The sequence below is a fragment of the Dermacentor albipictus genome, chromosome 2 (assembly GCF_038994185.2).
Source record: "Dermacentor albipictus isolate Rhodes 1998 colony chromosome 2, USDA_Dalb.pri_finalv2, whole genome shotgun sequence".
In the NCBI taxonomy this organism is placed as follows: domain Eukaryota; kingdom Metazoa; phylum Arthropoda; class Arachnida; order Ixodida; family Ixodidae; genus Dermacentor; species Dermacentor albipictus.
Genome location: NC_091822.1, coordinates 133,919,898 through 133,941,313, shown reverse-complemented (window position 1 = coordinate 133,941,313; position 21,416 = coordinate 133,919,898). Strand labels below are relative to the sequence as shown.

The following is a 21,416-nucleotide window of genomic DNA, read 5'->3' as shown; positions in this document are numbered from 1 at the left end:
CCCGTTAAATGTGCATTTTTTCTTTGCGTGCCACCTGTATGCGCTGCAAGAAATCTGAAAGTGCAAGTGTCTCGTAATTTGTCTCCAAAGAACATGGAAATGACGAGTGGCCGTGAAGGCAATACTTAATGAATCGAGATATTGCCAATCACGTAGCATCTAGTTATACCCCGTTTAACATACTGAAGCTGCATACGTTCGTCTACATACTACTCAGTGGAGGCGGAGGAGGAAATGACATATGTTAACTCCAAGGCAGGAGACGCAACAATATCAAAGGGAGACATAAATTAACAGTACTATAGATGGCTTGCATCGACGTCATCGCGGCCGCCATGTTGAGGCACTATAGCACAGACAGGAACTATGTAAACGAGAAACGCAGCGCCGGTACGACGTACCGATTCCTTCCGCTCGATTCTATGCCACTCTTATCATCCACCGTTCACGGCCGGCTAATCCCGTTGATAACGCGGATGGAGCGCAGCAGTGATATGCGCTCTGACCACTGGCCGCCATTTTCAGGCACTAAATGTTAGACGCTGCGTCCATGACGTCATGCGAAAACTATGTGTTCCGGTTTCATTCATTTTGACCTTTTCGTCATATGTATACGTACACAGCACATCCGTGCCTCCGATAAATCAACGGCTGTTTATTTCACGTGACGCGGGATGCGAAGCGCACAAGGCTGAAGGAAAACATAACACGAACATTTTTAAAGATCTCTCCACTGCCGCCTCGCGTGCGTGTGCTAACTATACTAAGCACATACGGGCGTCGCCAGAACCCCAAACGTAAACGGCGCGGCGCACCGTCGGGCTGTTTCGACACAGCCTGTTTCTGTACCACTTGCGCGGGGTTGGCCTCTGCCCCATGGGATTGCTTTCACCAGGGGGCGGTCAGTTTGCCACGTGAACGACGTCAACGAAGAGTTGCGAACGACTCGGATGAAAAGAGAGGGCGTGTACGCAAGCTTTCTGGGCTCCCCGTCGGCGCCTCCTGCTGCTGCTGATGCTGCTTCCACTGCAGCTCGGCCACAACGTGGGCCAAGCAAACCGCCCCGACAAAGCGAACCAAGCGCTCGATGCCGGAATCGCGAGCGGAAACAGCCCGCCCCGGTGCCGCGCAGCTCTTCCGGAAACCTCCCTATGGGCGAGAGACGAGGAAGTCGTGCGTGTCTTGCGCCTTCTCGTATATAGATTGCTCGCCCGCGGGTCGCTTGAGAGCGAGCGCTGTGGTGGCGCCTCAGAATTCGTGTGAGCGCAAGTTAACTTTATTACGAGGATTATATATATGCCGCCTACGATTACGCGCACTCGGCCACAAAAAGTTTGCGCGACGTGGCTTCTATACGCCACAAATGCGAACGTTTGCTCTGTTATGGCAGGACGCTTCTTATTTAGTTCGTTACTGTGCAAGTCGCAAACGATAACGTTGTAGGACACGCTGTGGACTACTGCGCATATAGAACGCCCGTGGGTCGATGCGTGTCTATGTGCCTGCAGGCTTCGCGGGAATTCAGCTTTTCGCGCAAATGCCGTGATCCGTAAAGTTCTGCGACGGGGCGCACAACGAATGCCGATAATCGCCACTATTTCCGAAACGCAGCCATATTGCTCTGTGGCATGACATTCTACGGCTATACCAGAGTAAGCACTCGAAGGTGAAATCAGCCAGCACATTTAGACATGACATTTTTGTCCGCTGTATATACAATTATACGTATATTGTAGAATGAGAGGCGTCATTCGCTGTTTTGTGGTTGTTTCACTGAGGTACATCTGAGACGGGTTTTGATGGCTGTCGACGTGTTCGTTCATGGAAACTTGAAAAGACTGATCATCATGCCATCATGAATGAAGTCATAACACCGATACCCTCCACCTTGGATGCGAAACCTGGTTAACAACGTGGCGTGACAAAGCGGTAATCGTGACCAAGAAAAGTTTAATATTTAATAATTCCACAGGAAGCACAATTGATTTTCAGACTCCATATATAGATGAACGGCAATTGCAAAGCACATCAGATTAAAAACGAAGCGTTTTTATCCATAGATAAGAACAAGTTGTTTTTAACCTTCTGCGCAGACGACCTATGGTCTGTCCGTAAGCAGATACAAATGCATTAAATGACCCTGTCAGTACTTGAAATGACCTTATCACTAGGAGCACGGCAAACTCTGTATCCGAGCATAGTGCGGGGGGCAGAATTTGAGTCGAACACTGTTCCTTTAACCCATTGAGGGTCGATGCCGTAAATATACGGCGCCGCGAACAGGTCCGAAAATGGTCGATGCCGTATATTTACGGCGCCGTCTGTACGTTTAAAACGCGCGCTAATTTCCTAACTTTTTCTTGCCTGGCATGTGGTGCTACTATGTGGGAATACATGAAATTTTTTTCTCGCGTCTCTCTCTTTCAGTTTTCGTTCTATAGTTTTTTCTTGCTCCGGCGCGTCTGCTACCGCTCGCGCATTGGCGCGCTCGCGGGCGCGCGGCGGTTAGTTTCGGTTTTGTTCCGCACGCGGTTTCGGCTTCTTTTGCTCGCAAAACTGATGGCTATCTCGTTCTTGTCACTCAAAAGGTGGCCGCCTGTTACCCGCTCGGTTGCTGCTCACAGAGGTCCGCATACGAAGGATGCCGCCGTGCATGCGTTTCCTTTTTTGGCCCTTTATTCCAAAGTTGCCTCCCACGTCTGCTCAGGGAAGCAGTACCCAGAGGAGGTGCCATGTCTGCGCCAACACCACTCGGCAGCAAAAATATCGCGAGGACACAAGGTACATGCGCGCTGAGTGCAACAAACCGCACTGCGTGGAGCCGTGCTTCAAGAACTACCACACGCTGAAGAAGTATTAGTGCAAAAGGAACATTTGAGACTTGCAAAAAATTTTCGTGTGCGCATTCTTCTTGTGTATTTTTCTCGTGTGCACATTGTGTATAACAATGCGCCAATTTTTTTAAAATCTTATAACTTTACTTGCTATTTTTTATTGTTTTTCATGAATAAACAGTCCATATATGCCAACGCCAAACATTTTTTTCTCACTTTACGGTCACCCTAGAAAAATTACAGTAATTTTTTTTCGAAATAGCTCCCTCTGAAGAATTTAAATGTGCAATAAAAAAAATCGACCCTAAGTGGTCGCATGTGGCGAAAAAAATCGACCCTCAAAGGGTTAATACGAAAGCGTAAAATGGCCCACTGAGTGAAAAAGCCGGCGTCTGTCGTCTGGACCAGCGATACAGCACCCAAGTTTTTCATTGGCTGCGATGCCACGTCGCGAGCGCACTTGGACGTAACAGCGCGGGCGAGAGGAGATACCTGCTGCCACGTTAGCGCGCCAGCTGTTGCGTGAGGGGCGAAGGCATCGCTGCGACGCCACGTCACCATCCCGCTTGCTCACGGAAGCTGGCGCGCGGTCTGTATCTCTCTCTCTCCCTCTCTCACCTCCAGTGGGCTTATCTGCTTCGCGCGCCTGCCAGCCTTGGCGGGCGGGGCTGCTTCCTCGGTCGCTCGTCGCGCAGGACCTCGGTGGCATGTGGCGCTAGAACCGCAAGCTGGTATATTGCTTGCTGGCTCGGAAAGCACGTTGCGTAATGCTACAGTACTCGTAGCGGAAAACTCGAAGGAGTGCTCAACGACATTCATCTGGACATTAACGCTTTCGCATTCACAACTCACAAGAAGTGCTTAGGTGACTTGGAGCGGCCCGTAGCTGGACAGAACCAACGTAATGTTGTTTGGCGTCGCTCGGAGCATGTCAGACTACTTTCTTTCGTATTCCAGCTAATTACTTAATTCGTTATTATATTATTTATTAATCAACTTCCTTAAGCAGTATATTCAGAGCAAAAGTGCCAACGCGAAAATTGAAGACCACCCTGAAACAATCCCGTTCCAGCTTTCTGTTGGACAATAAGCACTACATCAAAACTTTTTCCAAGCCTAAAAGCTGAAAGAAGCCCTAAAGCCTGTGTCTCATTAACTTTTCTCGTTAACCCTATTGCTCCGAACATAATATTCAACGCTTGTTTAATTATTATAATAACTAATCGTGTATTTAGGGGAACTACAAAAAGAAACGTGTTACTTGCCCCAAGCGAAGGCAAACAACATTACCTTGGTTCGGTCCAGCCATGCGAGGCACTGGGCACATCTTTAGATTCTGCCGCAGGTTACGTGAGGCACGCATGATATATGACAGAGCTTCCGAAGACGGCGCGCGAGCCCGTTGACTTCTCTGTTATACGGGGCACATCATTTCTACGTACCCGCCTCTTCGCACTCGCTTTCACTCAGCAATACTTAATGGCCTCCGAACCGCAGCGGTGCGGAGGCCACGCAGCGCCGCCTGTCGAGCGGAAGGAACAACAACAACGTCGACGACCGTTCTCGTCGGCTAATGGAGCCGAGCGCGGTGGCTGGCCTCTTCCGTGTCGGCGCACTTTCGCGAGCTTTTCGCCCTCTTGCCTCCGGCCCGCTTTTTTCAAGGCCCCCGAGGGCAACGCCCTCGTCGAGTATTCGCCAATAATTAAATGCCTCGTTACCGGTCTCCAACCTTCTTCGCGCGTCACTTTGTTCTCGTATAGACTAGGTTCCGACAGCTGCAGTACGCCAACCGTATATCTGTCGCTAAGCGCTTGCCCAAGAAAAACGAGAACTTGTAAAAAAAAAAAAAAAAGAAACGGAGTAGTTTTTTTTTTTTTACGATGACGGGAAAAACGAAATGTCAATATTCTTAGTCTTCTTTGTGTGTCTCAACTTATTATCATAAGACTACTAAAGCGTTCCGAGTACATTTCCACGTTTCCATATGTTTTCCGTACGGTAGCCTCATGGAAATTACCGGGAAGATGTATGAAACTATTGCAGTATCAAACAGAATGTTTCTGTAGGGGCAGATTATTAAATTAATAAACTTCTGAGGTAATACGTGGCAAAACCACGATCTTATTATGACGCACGCCGTAGTGGGCCCCTCCGGATTAATTTTCACCAGCTGGCCGAGGTCCATTAACGTGCACCTAAGCCCGGCACACGTTGCTCAAGCACGTTCAATTCGAGGATATTTACGCATATGCCTCCACGATATAGCTTGGGCGAAAGGCAGACGGCGGCGAGCACTTTAGACCGGCGTCAGCGAACTCTATGGCATGCCATTGGCCGACGCAATCACGTGGATTCCACGTGACCAGCCTCCTATCTTCGTCATTTCTAATTCGCGGACGTAAGCGATTATATACACTTAGCTCGCCACGCTGTTTAATTTCGAATGCTCTTTTTTTTTTCGAATACGCGCTCATTCGTGAGGATACGTTGAGCTCACGCAGGCCACAGCGCGGTTCTTTCGTAACGAATCGCACGCTGAGCTCGCGCCATCGGCTTAAAATGAAACAGGAAGAGTTGAAATTACGTATCAGAATGTCCGATAACGCATTATTACATGGAAGTGGGATGTGTAATGATAGCTCTGTAGCCACTCTCTGACCGCGCAGTAGTCCCAAATGTACGTTTCGGAGACGAAATTATGCCCCGCGCTGCTTCAAATGCAGGCAAACATGGCAACGCGGCGACCCGTCCGAGTCGTTACCATGTCGTTCGCGTTTCAATTTATGCTAATAAGTGGTCGTACACGTGCTGTAGAAGCGCGCGTTTCCTTTCTTTTTTTCTTTTGTATCGGTTGAACTGTATCTGATCTGTCGAAACTCGCGAAACCGCAATAGGCCCCACAGTCTAGTATTTCAAAAGATACGGCTAACGCCGTAAAAAAGACGCACAAAAGCTCTTGCACTAAAACACTGCAGCCGCGCTCAAGCGACCGAAACGGCTCTCTTTCCGCTGAAACACGTACCTTTCCGCTGAAACAAAACGAAACGAAGAACGACCGAGTAAAGCTATGCGTTAGAGACAAGGGAAACGGCAGCTCCCGTCGGCATTGCTTTTTTTTTTTTCTCTCGTTCTTATGTTTTGCGCAAGCGGCACTCGAACAGCCCGACGCATAGTGTTCGTGTGTCCTCAACGCAGCCCCCGAGCGCCAATGCCAAGGTCGCGGCTTTGCGCAATGATTTGCGCAAGTGCAGTCGCTGAGCGGACGTATGTTTCGTAAAGAATGAAAGACTGACAATATTATAAAATTCAAAAAAAAATTGTCACAGCGAAGCAACGCCGAAGATATTTGCTCTTCGATTTCGTCCTCTTCGCACTGTATAGTTTAGGCAATGTGGGTGAACGCGGCGACTGCTATAGCCGGCCAATCGATGCGCTGTGCGCGTGTCAAAAAAAAAGAAAAAAAAGAAAAGAAACAAAAAAAAGGAAAAATTGAAAAGGAAGAAATGGAAAGGAATAAAAAGTCAGGCGGGTGTTCGGTGCGCGAAGTACCGCGCTCGTATGTGGCTTTGGTATGATTGCGCGGGTCGTTCACGGCTCGATCGTTTCGCTCCCACCCCCTTTCCCCTTTCCTCCACCCACAGTGTAGGGTAGCAAACCGGATGCTGTTCTGGTTGACCTCCCTGCCTTTCCTACCCTTGCTTTCTCTCTCTCTCTCTCTCTCTCGCCCCCACCGGTATGCTGTCGCTCCATCCGGACGTATTGGCGAAGCGCACCAATGCCTCGTCGAACGGCGCGCGCACGACAACGCGGAACGACGTAAGCCTCCGCATAATGAGCGGATAATCGAACCCCGTCGCGAGCGTCGGAGTTACGTCACGGAGAGCGCGAGAGCGGAATAAATTAACTGCGATCTGGATCCCAGAGGTGACCTTATTGAATATGAGGGAGCATGTTTGTCTTATAGACAGATACCTCGTTCGCCATTCAACACTGTCGCGGAGAACGGAAATTGCTTCACACGCATTGTGCACGGCACCCGCCGAGGTTGCTCAGTAGCTATGGTGTTGGGCTGCTGAGCACGAGGTCGCGGGATCGAATCTCAGCCATGGCGGCCGCATTTCGATGGGGGCGAAATGCGAAAACACCCGTGTGCTTAGATTTAGGTGCACGTTAAAGAACCCCAGGTGGTCTAAATTTCCGGAGTCCTCCACTACGGCGTGCCTCATAATCAGAAAGTGGTTTTGGCACGTAAAACCCAGTAATTTAATTAATTGTGCGCGGTATGTTTGGAACACGCATCACGCAAACCTCTAAGAAAAAAAAAAAAGGTATTATCGTATTTATCGAGCACAGCCAAGTGTATACATATGGTTCGCATAAGGACATATTGTAGCGCGAAGCTACAATTACAAAGGAAACCCAGACATGCACCTCACAGGCGCTACTCAGAACCGCACTAATTACAACAACTATAATAAACCTGTTTGTAGTGCAAGTGATGTCTGTCTCGTTTGTGATCGTGTCTTCGTGCTACAATATGTCGTTAAGAGGAACCTTTAGCTCAGGTGCTCCTATCTAAATGCGTGTAAAAGGAAAATTCGTTTTTCTCGGCAATCACTGCACCAAATTTGACGAGTTTTGTTGCATTAAAAAAAAAATAATACTTAGAAATAGTGTCTGTTGGTTCTGAATTTTTATTTAGGTCGTCAATTTTTTATTAAAAATTGGCAGATACCGAAAATTTTCAAAAAACGAAACTGTCATGTTTACAAGTCTGTAACTCAGCAATGAGAAACGATATCACACTTATGTGAATTGCGTCTGATAGTACATCTAAAGCGGACAAAATTTATACGTTACATATGCATTTAAAGAAATTCAATAATAAGGAAATATAGATTTTGCTGAACCCTCGTACACAACGTAACAAATTCACGTAAGGTATAACATGACAAATTGAATTTGTCCGCTTCGAATGATCTTATGGGTGCTGTTTACAGAACCGCGATATCTGTTCTTGATGCAGAGCTATTAATCTGTAAACTTTCTGCTTCAATTTTTTCAAACTTTCGAATTTCTTAAAATCATTTTTAAACAATTCAAGCCCTAAATCGAAATTCCGCTTCCAACATGCAGTCACTATAATTTAACTTTATCTCTCAAATGCAACAAATTTCATTAACATCGGTCCAGGGGTTATCTCAGAAAAACGTTTTTGCGTCCTAAATACCTCAAATGAATCCCGGCACATATGGGAGAAGTAACCACGAATGGCCCTCCCAACCTCAACGAGAATGCCCACCAAGACGCGCGAGAAATAACCCGCCGCGGCACGGACAGTGACAGCCCAACACCCCGCAACCCCCGGGGAAGGGGGAAGGATTGCGGCGGAGGCGATGGAGAACACGGAGGAGGCGACCCCGACGAAGTAGCGATAAAAGACGACAGGGACAGATTGGTCACGTACCACGACATACTGACACTATACGAAACAAAGAGAAGCATACCCACAACCCCACAAACAACTCGACAGATCTCAAGAAACAGATTGGAGAAGGTTGCAAACCAGAACGTTCCGAAACCCAGTACATTTTAAGAGTAAATTCAACACAATACCCAGACGCGAGCTGCAAGCTCTGCAAGCACGAACACGCAGACATGGCGCACATCTTATGGAAGTGCACACAGATAATATCCATATATGTAGAGGACAGCATAGAACCGGACCTTCTCGAGGAACAATGGCTAAGTGCTCTGACTAGCTCGGAACTACACGACCAACTATGGGCTATACAGCGGGCCTTGGCAGCGGTGGAAAGGCTATGCCTAATCGCACATAATGCCCGGGTGGCCTGAGCCCGGGCTGGCAACCTCGCAGGTCCTTTGCTCCTTAATGTTTTTTTCCGTCTGTCCGTTTTTGCGTTTTACATGTATTTGAATAGGCCGCGTCGAAGTTGGGCCCGAGCTAAAGCTTCCTCTTAAGTAAACACCAGCCAACTCAAGTCCTCGTGCAAAATATATTGTTCATAGACAAGTTGAGCAGCCACCAGTGATATTATTGTTGATTCGAATATGTCAACTAATAATTATATTTCATAATCTACTGTCGTTATAATCCACCCGCCGTGGTTGCTCGTGGCTGTGGTGTTGGGCTGCTGAGCACGAGGTCGCGGGATCGAATCCCGGCCATGGCGGCCGCATTTCGATGGGGGCGAAATGCGAAAACACCCGTGCACTTAGATTTAGGTGCACGTTAAAGAACCCCAGGTGGTCGAAATTTCCGGAGTCCTCCACTACGGCGTGCCTCATAATCAGAAAGTAGTTTTGGCACGTAAAACCCATAATTTTTTTTGTCGTTATAATCTAGGTGTGAAAGAAGCTTTAGACAATTATAAACACCACATAGAACTTGGATGCTTAAAGCAAGGTAGAGTTTTCGTGATTTCTGTGTTTCACGGGCTTTCGTGTTCAGCCACAAAAAGAAAAAAAAAATGAACGCGGGAGAAGTGTCTTACTGAACATATTCTTGTGTCACCTATCATACAATTGTCTCCAAATTATTTATTTACACCTTGTCGGTCAGGGCAGTACGCTAGACAATTGTAAGTACTAACTAAATGCAATCGACAACAAATTTACTGGCTGAGTTAAGGCGGCTGCCTTAACTCAACTGCAAAAAGTAAGTGCTCGTTTTCCTTTCTTTTTTTCTTTTACGGAGTAAAAGGATCCACTTTTTTTTTTTCGGTGCGTATAAGTTGGGGGCCCCATATATATTAGAAAGCAAATTTTCTATTTCGGTGCGTATAAGTTGGGGGCCCCGGATATATAAGAAAGCAAATTTTCTATGCGAAAGCCTAGTTAGAACATTAACCCATCACTTGCAATACGTGGTATTGCAAGTGATGGGTACAGTACAAACGGCTACAGACAGCTACAGTACAAAGTTAAAGAGCCGAGAATTCATGTAAAAAGCATTTAGTATTAGGATACAAAGCAGAACGCTTCAGCGCTATACTCAACTGAGGTTTTGGATGAAAAGTGAGAAGCAAATTCTGTAATTATGACTCTTTATTCCAAGCGGTGAACTGGTATAAGTTCGTTGCATGGAAAGCAGACGCGAAGTTCTATGGTGTGTAGTATAAGAAGCGTATTAAGTCATAGAAGCAATCAGTAATATACAAAAAGACTGAATTTTCAAAATATCCGAAAAAAGTTAGACATGTATGCCTTAATTGGCAACAAGATTGCATGCCTCGATTAAACTGCCTCTGACACAGTGGCGAAACGAAGAAAATGGAGGCAATAAAGGTACGGTTTACGTGTAAAAGTTAACTCAACGTACGTATATAGCATAAGCGTTTGGAATTGGTGCTACAATATGCAATTGGTGCTACAATGCAATATGCTACAATTGGTGCTTGCAATATCTCGGCGTGAAACGTGTCATATTTGTCTGCTCCAGCAGGTGCTGCTTGTAGAAAGGATACATCTGTTTTCGCTGCGAGGTTACAAACTCGCAATAGTGTTGTTGAAAAATTTTAAAAACTGTTGAGATTAATATCTACTAAAAAACGAGAAAACAAAACAAAACTTGCAGCTTAAATCAAGAGCCTGTTCCATCAGACACTAGAATCGCCCTATTTTCTTGTTTCTATTTCTTATTCCGCCCCCTACAGCTCTACAGTGTACGTGCTTTGTAAGTGCTCGTCTCTCTTTCTCTCTATCTCCTCCTTCCACTCCGTTTCTCTTGTTATCTCCTTTAACCCTTCACCCGTGCAGGGTAGCCAACCGGAACTACCTCAGTTTAACCTACCTGCCTTTCTATGTATCCTTTTCTCTCTCTTCTTCTTCTTCTTTACCGCTTCTCCCCCATGCAACTTCTTATATTCAAACCATCTTAGCCGGAACCTAAGTGCGTTGTTCACTTCTATTCATCACTAGCCTTCCTCCACAACTCCCCAGTGAGGTCGCTGCTCTCTCCAGTTCTATTACTTGCTGCTGCAATATTGAGGTATTGCTGTAAACCACAGCTACAACATTTTTCGATATCAAATAGTAACAAGCAAGATTACTCACAGCGGTTTCCCCTTCAACCCTACTATGTTATAACTTCGCCGAAATAGCATCTTTTCTGTGGCGAACATGTCCTGATATTATCTGTCATTCCTTTTTTCTCTGTATAATTTACTTATAGACAGATGGTAAAACTTTTCATAATTATGAAAAATTGTCACCTTCATCTGTTGATCTAAAACTGCACAATAGTTTAGCCATATTCATCATGATCAGCATATATGATGATGATGAATAGATGAGGATGATGTACATCATCCTCATCTCTTTATACATTTAAACACACACTGACGCCTCATTACCGCTACAACTACGTTTACACACCTCGTTGTTATATATTCTGATATTCGTACGCATTGTGCTTGCCGTAATTATTGTTCGTAATTATAGCAGTAAAGTTTGACTTCGCAGCTCGTGCATGTTCCTTACAATATACATTACGCGATAGCGTTTCTTCTCTGATTTCTTTTTTTTTCTGCTACACTGTTCTTCGTAGTTCACGGCTTTTTGTTATTTTTTTCCATTTATGTCAATAACCAAGAATGACATCGCGATTTCTGACTTTGGTACCTTGGCCTGTCTATTATCTGCAACGCACTCACTGCTTGGTGAAACAATGGTGAACTTAAACTGGAAAACAAAAAGCGGGTATAATGGATATGTTTAGAGGGCACGACGGCCCACGGAAGAAAGGAGAAGAAAAAGAGAAAGACGTCAAGCAACGGTTCACCCTGTGTAGCAATAACAAAATTCGCGATTTCATCGAAGGCGGCCTCGAATTGAGTGTCACGTGCCACAATAATGAGCCGGCTATAAGAATGGCCGGGGTTGCCGTGTGCTTTAATGCGTGCGTGTATTTGGAGTTTCACGCCCCAAAAGCAGCTCAGGTCCGACTCTGAATAATATCTGTAGATGCGACCACCAGGTATTTCTCAGCCTTCTGTACTTCGTGTGTGTTCAAGTGTTGCGTTCAAATAACCTAGGATAATAATAGTAAAAAACAACAATAACGAAAAGTGTGTTCAATTAACGTGGGCTCATATTCACAAGAACGTTCTTACGCTAAAAGCGTTCGTGCCGGCCAATAGTCATTTGGGACATATCATTAGCGGAGGCGATCAGCCACCGATAAACAGCACTTACGAACGAAAAACCTTGCGAATTCGGCCCCTGATGGCTATATATAGAAAGCTGAAAACGCGAATCCTTTTCTTATCGTATTTTCGTTAAGCATCGGGCCAGTGATGTAAAAGGCACGAAAAAGTCGACAAGTCAAGCGTTCTTGTATTTTTCTTTCCGTAAGTTAACACGGTTAGTTTAGTGATGTCATCGCATGCAGCCTCAGTGCTCTCAGAGAAATTAAAACCCAGATAGAATTAAGCTCGTCAACAAAGGAACGAAGAACAAGCACGCACACAAACAAACAAGGACTCAATCGAAGAATAAGAACGTATTGTGAACCGCAAGAGTAGTGTAAAGAAATATACTCACCAGGAACACGAACGGAGCAGACAGCTAGGACTTCCGACGCATGAAATCACGGATGACCTTTTCACCCGCAATAGAAGACCTGCATAAAACGAGAACTCCATGACCTTTTTGCCGCCTATCTTTCTATAGCTTCTATGTGTTTCATTCCACCGCAAGCTTCGAAATATGACTGCTACGCGCAGGTAGCCTTCGCAGCGTTCTGTGCAAGCCCGTCAGCAGCCGCGGGAGGTCCACAGTGCATTCTTTAATTAATACCTTAGCTCTGTTGCTCCGGCCTGCGAGTTACCGTTTTTTTTTTAACCGGGCTATTAACTTCTCCGCCATTTTGCACACAAGTGGAGAATCTATACATTTTTTTTCGAACATAGGAGGCGGCGAACCATATAGATGCCCACACTAACAACGCCGTCCCTATTATATCATTTTCGTGACGCAGACAGTGCGCTTAGCGCCTCTATAGGGCTACACGCGCTGCTTGGCCAATTACTTGCAACACTACAAGCGGTATGTCGCTTTTAGTGGGAAAGCGGGAACGAATGGGGCGTCTTTGAAACATTCAAAGCTTGTTCATTTTTTCGTAACAGTTTCAAGTGCTTGAGCTCTTTTGGACTAAGGTTTCAGACGTCGGCCAGGGAAGCTGTGAAGAGCGGACACGCTTTCACTTATGGCACGATGGCTAGCATTGCTGTAGCAGCGTACCCAGTGCGATGGCGTAAATGTGAGGAAGCTGGTTCCACAGACAATATTCTTAACCTACTACCTGCTTTGTGTTATGCGTTATACACGAGAAACGCATGTATGTACAAGCTGCGGCGTGGTACTTCACAATGTGGCAACGTACATTCCGTAGGTACATTACAAGGGCGTAGCACTTGTAAATTCAGTGCATGTTATTAGAGGCCACACAAAAATAAGTGCATAATATGAGCGGACATTACAAGAGAGAGAGAGAGAGAAAGGCAAAGGAAAGACAGGGAGGTTAACCAGAGATTATCTCCGGTTGGCTACCCTGTTCTGGGGGAAGGGAAAGGGGATGCAATAGGTGAGAAAGAAAGAAAGAAGGATAAAAAAAGGGGAAAAAAAACCTAAGCACACACACGCACGTACACACGAACTATTTCAGTGGGCACTGTCACGCAACCCGCAAAGGCATTCCTAGTCTTACGCAGTGTCACCGTACAGTCCTGCGCCACACAGTGTACTGTCACAATTTGTCAGAAAGTCCCGTGTCTTTCAAGTATCGCAGCAGCGCCTTCATAGCGGATCGCGCTGATGTTCGCGTAGGCCAGGTTCCAAGGATCTTGTCTTCTGTCATTGGGCGCTTGTCCAGTTTGTCTAAGGTGGCTGAGAGGACAGTTCTTTGTAGGTTAAAACGAGAGCACTGACAAAGAAGATGCTCGATCGTTTCGTTGCACCCGCAGAAGTCACACAGTGGGCTGTTGGCCATTCCGATAAGGAAAGAGTAGGCATTTGAAAATGCTACTCCAAGCCATAGACGGATAAGAAGGGTGCAGTCACGTCGTGGAAGCTCGGACGGAATATGGAGCCGTAAATTAGGGTCCAGAGTATGGAGGCGTGCACTTGTGAAATCGGATGAATTCCACTGGGCTAATGTCAGTTCACGCGCAAGTGTGGCAAGTTTTTTCGCTGCGTCGGCTCTCGAAAGAGGAATGGCAACGCAGTTGACGCCGTCATGGGCAGATCGGGCAGCTGCGTCTGCTCGATCATTGCCATGTATGCCACAGTGACTAGGCAACCACTGATATATTATATCGTGTCCTTCGTCAACTAGTCGATGGTGGACTTCTCTGATCTCTGCGGCGAGCTGCTCATGTGATCCATGGCGCAGTGCTGAGAGTACACTCTGTAGGGCTGCCTTGGAATCACAGAAGATTGACTATGCCTGGGATGGTTCCTCCTTAATAAAATGAAGAGCCGCACGCAGGGCTACGAGTTCAGCAGCTGTCGTTGATGATACATGTGACGTCTTTAGCTGTATCTTGACGGATCTTCTTGGTATCAGCACAGCGGCAGCTGCGCTTGCAGATGTAACTGAACCGTCGGTGTAAACGTGTACGCGGCCACTGTGCACCTCATGTAAATGTTCTAACGTGGCCTGCTTAAGGGCAAACCAGGACATGTTGGCTTTCTTCATGATTCCTGGGATGGTGAGGCGTATGTCAGGTCTGTGCAGGCACCATAAAGGTAAGGATGGTCTTGCTGCAGGCATGTAGTTCGATGGCAATGCGGGGCGATTGGCATCAATTAAACGACTGAAAGTTGTGTGTGGCCTTTCTGTGGGTAGAGCGGCAAGATGGTGAGAAGGTAATCGGGCAACGTGCCGAATATGCGCCCTGAGAGCGTCGGTTGCCAAGTACGTTGATATTGGGTGATCTCGAGCTATGACGATCGTTGCCGCTGTAGACGCACACCTCGGAAGACCGAGACACGTCCTTAGGGCCTGAGCTTGTAGTCCCTGGAGTACACGCAGGTTTGTTTTGCAGGTGTTGCCAATCACAGGGAGGCTGTATCTTGCGAAGCCGAGGAACAAGGCGTTATACAGCTGCAGCATTGACCGCACCGAAGTGCCCCATGACTTTCCGCCGAGAAATTTGAGGAGATGTATTATTGTCAATAATCTCTTCTTCAGGTATGAAACATGCGGGCTCCATGATAGGTCTCGGTCAATAATTACCCCTAAAAAGCGGTGTTTTCGTGCATTTGCTACTGCTTGCCCATTGACCTTTACACTGTAACGCTTCATTTCCTTCCGAGTGAATGTAACAAGGCAGCATTTCTCTGAAGACAGCTCTAAGTTCTGTTTTCGCAAATACAGAGATGCTATCGTAGCTGCCTTTTGCAGCCGTGCTCGTACCTGCAGCCGTGTTACGGCAGACGCCCAAATGCAGATATCGTCGGCATATATTGATACCTGAACTGTGTTGGGCAAGGATCGGACTAGGCCAACGAGCACTAGGTTGAAAAGCGTCGGGCTTAACACTCCGCCTTGTGGTACTCCACGGCACGTTTGGTGTTGAGTCGTGGCGCCATCCTCGGTCATCACGAAGAAATGCCTGTCGGTCAGATAACTGCACAGCCACTGAAAAGTGCGGCCACCGATTCCGGCTTCAGTAAGAGCATTTATAATGGCATAATGTGCTATATTATCATAGGCGCCTTTTATGTCTAGGAATAATGCAGCAGTGAGTCGTTTCCGGCGTTTTTGATGCTGAACGAATGTAACCAAATCGATGACATTATCTATGGATGAGCGCCCACGCCGGAAGCCAGCCATAGCATCTGGGTACACGTTGTAACTTTCCAGGTACCATTCCAGGCGAGTCAAAATCATTCGTTCCATTATTTTCCCTATGCAGCTGGCCAGAGCGATGGGGCGGTACGATGACAAGTTTAACGGTGATTTGCCAGGTTTGAGAAGTGGAACCAAGCGGCTGCATTTCCAGTCACGTGGAACCAAACCGTTGCGCCAAGACTCGTTGTAATGGTTTAGTAGCATGAGTCGTGCTGTCTGCCCAAGATTGGCGAGCGCCGCATAGGTAACCCCGTCCGGGCCAGGTGACGAAGAACGCCTGCAAGTCGCCAGTGCCGCTTCAAGCTCCTCCAGCGAAAAAATTACATCCATGCGGGAATCCCGTGGCACAGGAGTAGCACATGGTGTAATTGCGCGTTGGAACTGCAAGCTGGAAAGTCTTGAGCAAAATTCTTCAGCAATGTCAATTTCGCTGCGACCTTGGTGCAAAGCGAGGGCTTTGAAAGGGACACGCTGTTGTGGTGATACGCGAAGCCCACGCACGGTTCTCCATATTTGAGATAATCGCTGACGTGGATCCAAGGACTCACAGAAACGTTTCCATCTTTGAGATTGTAGTGCATCGATGCGACGTTGAATCTTCTTTTGCATCCGCCTTGCCTCTCGGAGATCATGGATGGATTTAGTTCTCCTGTATCTTCGTTCAGCCCGCCGGCGAATTGCTCGTAGTCGCTGCAGTTCTGCTTCAAATTCTGCATATTTCGGGAAAGGCTGGAAACTACGCGTAGCCTCTTGCATGGCTTTTTGAATTTCGTGTTCCGGACTTGAAGGGTTCCCTTGCTGACATACTCCCTCCATGTGCGACCGAAACGCCGACCAGTCAATTCGCCGGAGCGTCATGGAGGAGCATTTCGATAGTCCCTTGATCTTCAGGTACGTCGGAATATGGTCGCTTCCATGTGTTTCAATGTCTGTAAACCATTGCACGTTTCTTTCAAGAAGCCGAGAAACCAGGGTCAAGTCTAGGCAGCTGCTGTAGGTAGGCCCGCGTAAATATGTCGGACTACCATCGTTGAGGCAGTAAAGGTCGTGCTGTGTGGCAAAGGATGCTATTCGCCTTCCCCTTGAGTCCATCTTCAGGCTCCCCCAAAGCGGATGGTGAGCATTAAAATCTCCTGTGAGAATCGTAGGGCCGGGTGTCGCTGATAGCACGTCGTGTAGTCGTTTAGAGTCGAAGCCACTTGAAGGAGCAATGTACACAGCAACGAGCGTGAACGTAAGCTTATCCGATTTCACGATTAAACAAACGTACTGGTTGTCGTCGTGAGGCGGAACTGGGTGCAACACGTAAGTCAGATCACTTCTAATATATACAATTACCTTGCTTACATCACCACAGGTAGAGGACATGAATGCTTCATAGCCAGAAATACGTATAACATTCTGCACGTTCGGTTCGCAAATTACAAGGATGGGAAAACGGTTTTCGAAGACAAAATGTCTAAAATCTGAAATTCTTGATTTGAGACCACGGGCATTCCACTGCAGTAAAGATGCTTTCTTGACTTCCTTGTGGAAGGGCAGCGAGGGGCGGGCCATGGTGCTATGCGATGCTTTCAAGTACTGGAGTCAGCGCGTCCAATACTTGCAGTGCGCTACGAGCAGCTGGAGTGTCCATGTTCGTCAGTAGCAGACGCATGACATTCGTGATCGATTTGAGCATGGCAATCACTTGTGAGTCCTTGTCTTGCATTTGGTCAACTGTAGTGACATTTGACTGTAAATGGCGAGTCATTTGCTGTGGCTCTGGCGCGTGGCATGTTCTCGGCAGTGCCGGCCACGCATCACTTGATGAAGCATGGCCACTTCTTTCGTTGACATTCGTGCTCTTACTCGAGACAGATGGAACAGGAGGTGGCGTTGCCGGACGAGACATTTCCCTTGAACCGGAAGAGGGTTTCATGGACTTTCGTTTCCGGGAGCGATGTCGCCTTATCGCTTCAGAAGCATCTCTGTGTGACGATCCGTCTCTGGCCATTTTTCTCAAGATTTTCTGCTCTTTCTTTAGGCGTGGACAGTCTTTTGAGGACGCAGCGTGCGATCCTTGACAATTTGGGCACTTGAGCTCTGTTGCACGGCAAGTGTCGGTGTCGTGATGTTCGGAACATCGTGGGCATATCGTTGTATTTCGGCAGACAGCACTCACATGTCCAATTCTTTGACACCTTCTGCACTGAAGTGGTTTTGGTACGAAAGGTCGTACCACATGACGAAAGTGGCCGACCTTTACATGTGATGGTAGGCAGTCACCTTTAAACACGAGCCTTACACAGGTCGACTTGCCAAGGCGCCGAGCTTGTAGTAAGGCAACACCATCTGTCGCAGGTTTGATTAAAATTGGCAGGTCGCTGTCGTTAATGGATGTGTCAATGTCATAAACAACACCGGCCGTTGTTTCGTTGTCTTGCGGAATGAGGTAGTGGACATTAATGTTGCCCAGGAGCTTGACTACCATCAAAGCATTGATTGCGCTTCGGTTGTGGACGTCAATAGCCAGGATGTTCTTTCGAGTATTAATTCTGATATCTTTGATTTCTCCTGGGACAAGAGCCTCCAGAGAAACGGAAATCGCTTGTCGATTAAGGCGGTTGAGGTTGTCGGCGGGTGCGTCCGGCACAAAAAGAATTGTGTGCGCCGATGGCCTGCGCTGTGGAATGACGGTAGACTTACTTGACGAAGACCGTCCGCTGATGTTTCTTCTCTTGGCCTTCCGGTGTACCACTCTTTCGAAGCCTTCGTCATCTGAGGCGTCATCGCTTGAGTAGGAGTACAGCGCAGTGTCCTCGCTGTCAGCTTGACTCGGTGGGCAATTTCTCTTCCTCGGGCCGGTACCTGACGAAGTAGTCACGTCGCGTCGGCATTCTGCCGACTCCACTTCCATTGCCGTGGCAATGAGAGCGGCGTCTCCCAGTAAAACACGGGAAAAAGCCGAAAATACTGCAGCGCGAAGGAATAGTGGTCTCTACGAGAATCACTTCGTCTTCACCCGGACATTACAAGTTTATGATAACGCGCTATGGGGCAGTTTATAAGCGTTAGCGGCTGCGGTACGCTTAGGCCTACGTTGCAAGTCGTCTCTGCGTTTACGTCGCCAACGCGCTAGAAATGCGACGCGATTCGTCGCTGTCGCATTCAGCGACGCTTATATCAATGCGGCAGCGGCGCATCGCATCGTGGTTTCTAGCGTATGTCATACATGTAAACGGCGCTATTGCGTCATAAAGGCAAGTTACATTTACGCGCCAGGAGTAGGTAAATCTAGACTGTTATAAGCAGCGTTTCCTATAGATAGCACAAGGCCTTGTTGGGACTCAAGGTAACGTGTCCCATCGCTGTCACCAAATGTTGCGACGCCAGTTATTCGAACCTCGACCAGCGTTACTACTTGGTAGCGTGGCGTTGTCGGTAGGCCGCAGGCGTCTGGGACACCATGGAAACCAAGCAGGGGCGACACTATTTATAGTGCGAAGCTTGCACTGTTCGTTACCTGTTAGCTGCAGATTACATTACGTGACTACTTCAGTTCGGTAGATGAGGTTTCCACCCATGAATAAAATAGTTTTGGTTAGCAAGAAGAGCATACTTTACAGTGTGAACTATACTTGTCCAGCAAAGCGACCGTTTACGAACTTCGCGAGCTTCTTAAGCAGTCGCAGGTGCTAGATTAAACATATCTTTGTCGGTAACGAAGTAGGAAAGAAAGAAGAGAGTACAAAAAGATACGATGCGGGGCGGCTTAAATAGGCCGGCTAAATTCGTAGGCGGGATTTTGCTCACGCCAACGTCACATGGTGCGCACTGAGTCTGGTCGGTGATTGGCGGTTGCTCCTTCTCTCCTCGGCGATGTTGTACGTGATTGCTTCCGCTGGCGGTAACTCGTGGCTCCCGCATGATGCTTGATAGGAGGGCCTCCCCTTGACTCGCGCATTTCGCGGAGGGCGCCCCTCCCCGTCCGCCCTTTCTCGCACACAATCACTGCGGGGCCCCGGCGAGACCGGGAATCACCTGAGACCCGCGGGAGCTCGAGCTCTACCCTGCGCTCTCCGATTAGGCATGGTTTTTCTGCAATCCTATTTCCACTGGGTGCTTCACGCCAATCGTACCTGCGTACTCTGCTTTATTAGCCAGAAATTTTCATACGAGCCCGACATGACGAAAGCGGTGATGTAAAAAGCACAGCCGTTTTACTCGTGAGTTTCCGCATTAGATTCTATGGCAGTCTGGACAGGTTGTATGATGTGAATAGCAGTGCACACGCCTTGCCATATATCTAGGAGGCGTTGCTACAGCTCGTCTCACGCGGTGAATGGGTGTCGTGTCGCATTGAGAGAAAGATACGTGTGCTCTTCCACTTGCCAGCAAAATGCACCTTGCCCGAAACAAGTTTCAGCTTGTTTCAGACGAAAACGGATGGATGCTGTCCCGTTTAAATGCTGTCGCACTGTATTACCCTCGATGTGCTAACAAGTGCAATACGCTATTGTCGCGTTCATGTACACGGAACGTTCATGTCTGCCCTAATGTGAGAGTAGCATATCGTACTTCATACAGCGCATCACGGGGAGGGAGGGAAGAGAAAAGAAGAAGGCAGGGAGGTTAACCAGCATCACGGGAATGATTCAAGCCAGTCATAGCCTAAGACCGCAGGCAGAAACCTGCAGCGCCCTATACGCTGCAGTATCAATAAACGGCTCTTCGAGGTTGGAAACAACGTAGGCGTTTAGCCTATATTGCTTAACTTGTCTTTGCTTCAGACACACGCTAACCTTGAAGCGGCAGTAAAATATTCGCCTTGAAATTCCGCGCACGTCGCCGCGTACAGTTTCGGCAAGCAGTTTTGCGACACTCGTCCTCGGTAGACCGTAGCGATTCTACCGCTTTATATTTGTATTCTCGCTCGATACACTCCGAACCGTTGGTGTCGAAATTTAAGACAAGTACCTGACACGTGAAGTGCCTTATAATCGCGTAAGGAACAGTGCAGAACACGCAAGACTTGATCATGGCTCACAGGTACACTATGAAATTCCCTATTAGTGAGGCTCGCTGTCAGGAACTACAACTGAGGATACCCCGAACGAAGCACTCTTTCTCTTGGAACGACTGAAAGTTGGGCAAGTTGTTAGGGATTCACGCTACACTGAAAGACAGGCGTGAAAACAGGTACACAATAAGGAACAAAGAGAACAACACAAATGCAGGCGTTCATGTCGTCTTTTTCGTTCCTTCCCCTCAGTAACATGAATTCTTTCTGCGTCATGTCAATCGATTTCTGAGATATGAGGCGTTACACACCGGTGAAAAGACGTCTGTAACCCTTTGCAGCGATTGAAACGCTTGTTGGGATAAAATTCGCCGGTCTCGTTTGAAGGGATTTGTTACTCCACTGTGCAGAAGACGTTCGTGCTGCTCCGCCTCTGCATCCTTTTCCGGTCGGCACTATAGCCACCTCCTCTGGCCGTCTGCGCCACTTCAATTTCTGCACATCATAATTCGGAATAGCCCGCTTCGCTTTAGCCTCGCCTGCTAACCTACCTTGGCGTTCCTCCTCCGACTCAGCGGCACGCTTTCGGCTCTTCGCTTCAGCTGCTGCAGGAAAACGCGCCTTACGGGTTTTCTCTGATTCTGCCTGTCGTCACCGTCACATCGGCGACGTTCCTCACCACGACCTTCCAAACCCCTCGTTG

General features: G+C 47.6%; 1 protein-coding gene across 1 annotated transcript in view; it reads right to left on the bottom strand.

The window, feature by feature from the left end:
- LOC135917972 (streptococcal hemagglutinin-like) overlaps positions 1–21,416 on the bottom strand; it is a 434,329-nt gene that overhangs the window by 317,241 nt on the left and 95,672 nt on the right. Inside the window, exon 2 of the mRNA XM_065451626.1 lies at positions 12,399–12,477. The gene's annotated coding sequence lies outside the window, so the exon portion shown is untranslated. The remainder of the gene's footprint in view (positions 1–12,398; positions 12,478–21,416) is intronic.